This window comes from Grampus griseus (assembly GCF_964374135.1).
Source record: "Grampus griseus genome assembly, chromosome: 10".
Lineage (NCBI taxonomy): Eukaryota > Metazoa > Chordata > Mammalia > Artiodactyla > Delphinidae > Grampus > Grampus griseus.
The window spans coordinates 27908934-27915139 of record NC_139004.1 but is presented as its reverse complement, the minus strand read 5'-3'; positions in this window follow the sequence as shown (position 1 = coordinate 27915139).

The window sequence follows — 6206 nt, the reverse complement described above, 5'->3', positions numbered from 1 at the left end:
TTTAAAACCTATTGTCATGGTACATAGTGTGAAGTCTGAGGTATTAAGAACAATGTTTAAAAGTTTTATTTATTAGGGCATATTTAACTTCATTACATCATCATTATTATTTCTTAATGTAGGGCCAGGGAGGCCGTTTCTGGGGCTCATTTAGGTGGGTGATCATGGGGGCAGGGTGTTGGACCACAGGCTCTCTGACCGGGAGATGCTTCTGATTCTTGAAGCCTCTCTCTTCTCATGCGGACAGAGGGTCACACCCTAATGGTAGTGATGCCACAAAGTAGTCCTCTAAGGAAAGCAATTTTGCCTTAAATCCCTCAATGGAAAACTCTCTTGTATCTCAGAATTTGAGGACCAAAGAGATTCCCACTGATGATAATTTGACTCATATGGATTTTTTCATTAAGTTCTACATACTACTGTAGTGGACGTGACAGGGCATTACTAGCTATAATTATTTAAGAAACGAATTTAGTGAACGTAGCTCTGTATAAGTGCTGTTTCTTTTATTCTTTGTTACCTTTGTTCTTTCTTTTGTTCCTTTTTCGCAACAAATACCTTGTGAGGTCCGCAGGTAAAGAGATGCAGATGCCTGCCCTTTAAGAGTTCGTAAAGGCAGCAGGCATGTAAATACTAGGTCTACATTGGCCTTCAACTCCACGTCTGTCTTCTCTCCTAATTCAGCATGCAAGGCCATCTCTACTACAGTTCTCTATTTAAGGCCAACCACGTGTTACCCCTGCTCCCAGCTTCCATCTACCTCCCCCTCCTGCTAGGAACATAATGCACCGATTCTGATCCTGCTTTTCTGACAACGGCTGGTGAGAGAAGTGAGGAAGGGAAGGGAGGGGCTGTTGGTACTCTCTCCACCCCTCCCCACTCCTTTCACTCAAGGATGGATAGAGAATGGACCCTCCTCCAGGGTTCAGCCTTCAGTGCAGGACACCTGCAGTTTCTTGGTCTTTCAGTTTCCTCCAGAGTTGGGGTGGGGGACCAGGAATGGGTTGTTGTGTGTCAGTGGTTTAAGAAAAATACTAAATAGATGTGTGTATAAAACACACTCTATGATGCAAGCAAAAGGAGTGACAAATCTACTTGGGGCTTGGGACTGCTTGAGAAAAGAAGCAGGATTGTCCTGAAAATAGAGAGGCCAGGGACTTTTAGGCAGAAAATATAGAGGTGTGAAAAAGTGTGCTGCCACAGGTGGAGAGCGACACAGGTTTAGAGAAGAAAGTCTGTGTCTGCACCCCAGCTCTGGGCCCTTCGGAGAGCCTGTAGAATGGGGATAGTAACAGGAGTTTGCTCACAGGGTCATTGTGAGGCTTAGAAGAGAAAATATCCATATAATTCACTTAGCACCGTGCCTGAAACAGACGGAGCATCCCTTACATGTTAGCAATTGCTCTAATTATGATTAAGGTGGGTGCTGGTTGTCAGAAGTGGGCCTGGAAGTTGTAGTCAGCAAGGCCTTTGTTGTTTATGCTGTTCTGTGAATTTTACCTGCAAGGTAATGCAGAGACCTTGCAGGAATTCAGGCAGGGGAAGGAAGAAATGAAGTTTATGATTTTTATTTTTTAATGTAAATTTATTTATTTACTTTTATTTTTTGCTGTGTTGGGTCTTCCTTGCTGCGCACGGGCTTCCTCTAGTTGCGGTGAGCCGTGGCTACTCTTGGTTGTGTGTGTGGGCTTCTCATTGCAGTGGCTTCTCTTGTTGCAGAGCACGGGCTCCAGGCGCAAGGTCTTCAGTAGTTGTGGCACACAGGCTCAGTAGTTGTGGCTCACGGGCTCTAGAGCACAGGCTCAGGAGATGTGACACATGGGCTTAGTTGCTCCGCAGCATGTGGGATCTTCCTACACCAGGGTTGGAACCCGTGTCCCCTGCATTGGCAGGCGGGTTCTTAACCACTGCGCCATCAGGGAAGTCCAAGCTTATGATTTTTAGAAAGACCGGCCTGATGGCCATATGGAGGGTGGATTGTCCTGGGTGGGGATGGGGTTCAAGATTAGAGATTTGGAGACAAGTTAGGCAGCTTTATAAAGAAATTACAACTGTTAATGGGGGCCTGGATTAAGGAATGGTAACAGAAATTAAGATGAGAATATTTAAATTTAAAATCTTTTAAGAAGTAGGGGATCTTGGCAATTGATTGCCTGGAGAATGGAGGAGTCAGGATGACCCACAGGCGTCTGCTTAGGAAACTGGGAGGATGATGGTTTCTACAGAAGGGAAAAATGCATGTGGGAGTGGGACAGAGGGCAGATAATGAACTATATTTGGGATGCGTTGAACACAGTGTCACAACACAGGCCAAGCTATTTAAAATAGTGGTTAAAAATAATCTACATTTCATACCGGTTGATATGGGGATTATAGAGTTTGGGAGTTAGCAGGTAGGAAAAGCATGTTAAGGAGGAAATTGTTGGTCTCAACCTGAAGAAAATGAAGTGAAGGAGTTTTTGAGGGAATGATTATGGAAATAAACGTTGGAGGGAATAAGTAGAAAAGAGCATTCAGATGAGTGTCGGTTTGTCCAGAAGGTAGAATTTAACACTGACATAGGAAGTCCCTGAAGGTAGACCATACCCTGTCATTTACTAACTGGTTAACTGGAATGTGGTCTTTAACACAGCTTAGAAAAGCAGGAACGAGAAAAGGTTAGTAGAGTGATGGGGGTGTGGGGCGAGGGGAGGAAGCGTTTAATTCTAGGAGCCTTGAGGGAAGTTCCGAAAATTCTCTTCTGCTTCCAATTTGAAAATATGATTTAAAAAGTGATCCTCCATGTTGTAGTTTTACATTTTTTTTGGTGGTACTCTGGGATCTGGGAGGCTCCAGAAATGTTCCCAGTATCGATAGGGAAGGACAGAGCTGGTCCTTGGGATAGAATGGAGGAAGAAAAGAATGATTCTTTGAGGGTGAACTTGTATGCACCGGGCTGCCGGTGGGTAATTGCCCCACCCCCAGGGTCTTCCAATGATTTGAAAAAGCCCTGTGTAGTCTCCAGACACCTCTACTAATGTAAGTTTACTTTAGCTTAAAGAAAGACATTTCCTTTTGTGTGCTGATGTGGTTGTGTGTAAGACAGACTTTGAAATTTTGAGCAGGCACTATGTCTATTCTCCTCTAGGTTCTGGTGACTGGTCCAGTGCCTGATGTGGGATGGGCACTAGGAAACTGAATGGTTGAAATCAGTCATCAAAAGGGTAGCTATCAGGTTAAGATTTGGGAAAGATTTGGAAGTATGGGCTAGCGTATTAAATCGAGAATGTAACATCCTAGATATCTGATTTATTCTTTAAGTTCACTTATTCACCTGCTTCTATGGACCTCCATTTAAATATGACCTGTCTCATTAATGAGTGAATGAATAAATGAATTTGTGAAATGGGAATTAAGAAAAGAAATGCCCTATTAACTTGGAAGGTTGGATTTCAAGAATCATAGTAAATTCCAAATACATTTTGATTTTTTCCAAGTAGAGTGAGGCAACAGGAGTATATTATGCAGTAAAATCCTATTATTTGACTCTTAGAAATATAGTTGTCTCAAGAATCAAGCATGATGCTTATTTAGAACTGAAGTGGTAACTAAAAAATTTTTCTCATTTAGTTTTCCCTTGAAAAACTCAATACCACCTCTAATGAGCTTTAGAAATATGAACCCCAAATCCACCTTGAAAAACTCAATACCACCTCTAATGAGCTTTAGAAATATGAACCCCAAATCCACCAATGGGAATGCTTCTCCATTAAGTTAGTGCAAATGAGGGAGAAACAGGAAGAGCGGAGGAGACTGAGAGTAGGATACTGAAGGGGTCGCTGATGCCTGCATAACAAAATGTCTTAAAGACTTTCGAAATGTCAGAGGACATTTTATAGAGTGAAGCTATACAAGCAGACCTTGGAGATATTGCAGGCTCGGTTCCAGACCACCACAATCAATGGAATATTGCAATAAAGCAGGTCACACGAATTCTGTAATTTCCCCGTGCACATAAAAGTTATGTTTACACTCTACTGTGGTCTATTAAGTGTGCAGTAGCATTGTGTATAATTGTATGTAGGGATCGTCCCAGTTTTATCATCTGATGATGAAATAAATTATATATATATATATATATCCCTCACATGTATCACAGGCTCTAGAATAGACAGACATTATATACATTACATGAAACATATTTGAGAGCAAAAGTCATTCAAACTGTATATGTGCATTATTGTTGGTTTGGTTTTGATTTGGTTTTAACATTGACCAAATCTACATAGGCAAACCTGCATTCTCTCATTCCGCTTTGAATTCAGGAAGCTTTTATTAAAGGGCCTGTAGCCTACACTGTCCTGAATGTTTTGGGAGATGCAAAAAAGGGGAGGATGTGCTTTCAGTTCTTTAAGAATTTGGGGGTTTCGGCAAAGTCTTGACCTCTATCTACATTATAAATGGTTTTAATAGTAAAAATTTTTAGATGGGGATCTACAGACGCCAGTAGGGTTTACTTTGATGGCGTACTGTGAGAAAACGCAAAATGTCAAGACAGATCCTGGAAGCGGATTTGCAGAGGTGCTTCTGTGCCCCAGATGAGCAGAGAACCACGGGGTTTCTGACAAGTCTTTTCGAGCTGAATTCATTCCTTGCCTGGGGCAACGAGCTGCCGTAATCTCTGGATATTTGAATGCTTGGTTTGAGCAAAGGCAAAGTTCACAAATCTGTTTCTTTCCCCAGGTTACAATAAAATTGGGCCAGCTAGGCGGTTTGGGGAAATTACGCATTTTCTCCCAAACAAAGATTAGAGCATCAGAGACACAGCATCGTTTAGAAGTACTGAGTACGGTTGCTCATTCACCCAGAGCTGATCTCAAACTCAGGTTCTGTCACTTACCAGCTGCATAGGCCAATGACTCGATCGCTCAATGTCCTGATTTGTTCTAGCTGTGAACTAGGGACAGTCTTACCTCATTAGGATTTGTTGTGAGTGATTTAGGTTTGTAAGGTTCTTGGGACAGTTCTGGTCCACTGAAATTATACCATAAATGAAAGCTGCTATGATCAACACAGCTAGTGTTAGGAACTGCCACCTCGGGAAGATGCTCACCTGTTTAAGCCACATTTGGAGGCAGCAGGTAGTGCATTAGACCAGGAGGGTAGAGGTTTGCTCCATTCCAGTGGGAGCCCTTCTGGAAGGAGAAGGGGGCAGGAGTGCCTTGTCTCTTTAGTTCTAACGGAAGGATCAAGATGACCAGCCCTTCACTGAGGTGAGAACATTATAATTATAATTTATAATAATAAATTATAATTATAATTTCCCACTATGGATCTTTATGGAAATAGAGGCAGAATCAGAACTTCTCTTTGAGGTTTCATACTAGTTATAGAAATTCTCAAATAGTTACCTGGCCCTCAGGTTTCTAGCTGGGGAGTGGAGTTAGAGCAGAGAAGATTCCATTTTGAAGGCTTATTTAGGATTTTTAACCTGTTAATGTCTGTGTACGATGTGTAGCGTGTGGTCTAAATCCTTGTTGCCTACAGTGTGGTCTTCGGAACAAGAGCTTGGGTATTTTTTCAAGGCTGGCTAGATTCTCCTTCTCACAAAACCAGGGGAAGGGAACATGAGGCTGGTGGGCGAATCAACACGCTCCTCGCCTACAGGCGTGTTTTAGTGGGATTTCCTACTCAAAGCTAACTTATTTAGAGAGAAGGAAATTTCCCTTGATACCAAGACTTACACTTTTGTAAGTATTTTCTTACTTACATCCACTTGCCCACACACCCAAGTGAACAAAATCTAATTTTGTCAGAGGAAAAGAAAAGCCTCTGATCCATTTGAAAAAGGAGCCAAATTCGACAGCAGCCAACGTGGGGAATTTATCCAAACTGCCCAGAATTCTATTTGAAGCTATACATTTTGACATTCCATCCATGTAGGAAGCACAGCCATGGATGAGCCCAAACTGATCAAAAGCTTTAAAGCATAGGAAGTGAAGAATAATAGCATGAGAGTAGCAAGTCACTCGCAACACTCCCGGAGAGTGGAGAACCCGGCACCCTTCTCTAAATACAGGACCAGACCTGAACACCGCACAAATACCTCCAAGCTCCGGTTTTGCAGGAACTCGCTGCCGTTGGGGAACTGGCAGGGCATCCATCCAAAAGAGAATCTAAGTCTGCAGTTGAGCTTGAAACAAAGCCCTTAGCTCAGGGTGAGGATG